Consider the following 2,494-nt stretch of genomic DNA (forward strand, 5'->3'; position numbering starts at 1 on the left):
TCCTCTCCATTCCTGTTTTCTGACTTGAGTGCTGGGAGAACATTAAACCCCATTCTGAAAAAAAACCCTAAAGGGCAAATAAAAAAAAAAAAAAAGAAAATCTTTACCACAGAGGATGAGTGCAAACACAATTTGTTTTGAGGTCTTACTCCCAGGGGATGTGCTTTTTTTTGTTAGAAACACCCAGATCATGCCACAATGGCCACGGCACCAGGAGGAGACAAAAAGAAATCTTTATGGGATTGTTGAGACAATAGTTACAGAATCTGAGCCCAAGCCAAACACTGGAAGTTTGTCCTGGCAGACGTGATGTTACATCACAAACAGGATTATGTCACGTTGGAAGCTGCCAGCCTGGAAGTCTGAGGCAGCATCTCGGAGCCCTGGGAAGCAGGGGACAGCTGTCCCTGTCCCCAGCAGTGACCCAGGGCACCCCCAGGGCTGAGAGGTGCTGCCAGCCTGCAGGTGATGGGTGCAAAAGAGAGGGAAGCAAAGAGCAGGTGGAATGCTGGAAGAGCACAGCTCCAAGCATGATTGCACTGCCAGAATCAATTGGGAAGGTGCTTGAGCTCCTCATGTGAAATGTCTCCAGGTGGAGAAATCCTGAGGTTCTGCATGGAAAGGGGAGCAAATGCAGGTGAATATGACAGGGGGTGAGACACAGGGTGCCCAGAGAAGCTGTGGCTGACACTGGATCCCTGGAAGTGCCCAAGGCCAGGCTGGACAGGGCTTGGAGCAGCCTGGGACAGTGGGAGGTGTCCCTGCCATGGCAGGGTGGGACTGAAGATCCCTTCCTACCCAAACCATCTGTGATTCCATGAAATTACACATTTTCACTCTTTTTTTTCCATTTCATTCACTGCTGCTGTGTGATCATGGAAACCTGCAAAGTTCTCCTTGCTGGATCATGTTCCATGTCTTGACCTTGAGTCCAGCAAAGCAGCTGAGGAAACCTCAACCTTTGAAACTTCAAACTTTGCCCTTTTTTTTAACACAAAATCACGAAATCCTTAAGGCTGTAAAAGCTTTTTTAGATCAGCAAGACCTGCTCTTAACCCAGCACTGCCAAGGCCACCACTAACCCACGTCCCCAAGTGCCACAAGGCTTTTAAATCCCTCCACCACTGCCCTGGGCAGCTGTGCCATGATGTGAGTTCTCATTATCAGCCATAATGCTTCAGGAACCCCCGTGGATCAGCCCAGGAAAAGAGAGGGATCAGTGCAGGAAATGCCTACAGGACAGGCTGGATTTCAGGGAAAAACCCACATGAGCACACAGGTCAGTGTTTTCAATATGGGCACATTTCTCTGTGTGAGCAGGCATGAGCTGAGAGCACACTCCAGTGCACCTAAACCTCACATCTAAAAAGCCCAGGCCACAAAAAAAAAGATAAAAAGAAAAAGAGGAGGGAGGGAAAATAAAAAGAAATATTTGGGCAACTGGAAGGAATTATTCTCTCTTCCATAGCCTGGGCTCTATCCATAAATCATCCATAATTTTTTAGATGTCTAGGGCAATGTTACCATTTGATGAAATAAAATACCAAACCTCTGTGACATCATCTTTTATCTACAGAGTCCTGCACACTTGGTCATGTTCCTGAGCCACATTTGTTCTGCAGATATTTAGACCAAACCTGACATTTTATAGACTTCCTCCTGCTCGTGCATGTGTTGGAGACAGTTGTTTGGATTAGCACGATCAAAAAATTTAACACAGCCTTTCAAGATCCCATTTTCATCTGGATTTGCACAACACAGAAGAAAGCAGGATGCCAAAAATATGTTTTTTGGAAAACACATCCACTTTGTTGTGACTGTTTGTAGCTGGTGAAATCCTGGGATGCCCTGATTACCATGACCTGTGTGTTTTCATACAAGCCTGAGATAGAAAAGCTCTGTATACAAATGAAAACCGTTAACTTTCATACCACATGTGTTGTACTCATGCCAGTGGGAAATGACAGAGAATGTACAAGGTCATGGTTTACTAAAAATATAAAAGTTTAACATGTGGTGTTAATAGAACACACAACAGGGGTCACTGGTACAATGGAAAATAATTCATTTCCAATGTCAGGCCAAGTAATTCACTAGGAAAGAACATTTGAAAATGTGTTACTTATATCTTTCTCTTTCTGTTCTTTAGGACAAGTTTCAGGAGGGAAGAAAAAAGAAAAATTGCTGCTAATACCAGTGCATAAATAATAACCATGATCCAGATTTCAAGAGTGTCAGAATAAACCAGGCCCATCAGCCCTACAGGAGCTGGCAAACCTCCACCAGGGTGGGCAGCATGGTTGGACCCTCCTCTCCCTCCCTCATGTTTGACTGGAATGAGCACTCAACCCCACCAGGACGGGTTCAATCCTTGATCAATATCTCTGCAGCTATTGGGGTGCCACAAAACCCCTCTCCAGACTCTGTCTGATCCAGTAAAATGTCAAGCACAGGAAGGGTTGCCCAGAGATGTGTGGAGTCACCATCCCTGGAA

General features: G+C 45.3%; 1 long non-coding RNA gene across 1 annotated transcript; it reads left to right on the plus strand.

Annotated features, from left to right (window-relative positions):
- The first annotated feature begins 378 nt into the window (after positions 1-378).
- On the plus strand, positions 379-2,280 carry LOC111934340 (uncharacterized). Its single transcript, XR_002867161.2, has 3 exons — positions 379-637; positions 1,182-1,279; positions 2,150-2,280. It is a non-coding gene; the product is annotated as an uncharacterized LOC111934340 (long non-coding RNA).
- Positions 2,281-2,494: the final 214 nt, after the last annotated feature.

Source organism: Cyanistes caeruleus, chromosome 12 (assembly GCF_971803275.1).
Source record: "Cyanistes caeruleus chromosome 12, bCyaCae1.hap1.1, whole genome shotgun sequence".
Lineage (NCBI taxonomy): Eukaryota > Metazoa > Chordata > Aves > Passeriformes > Paridae > Cyanistes > Cyanistes caeruleus.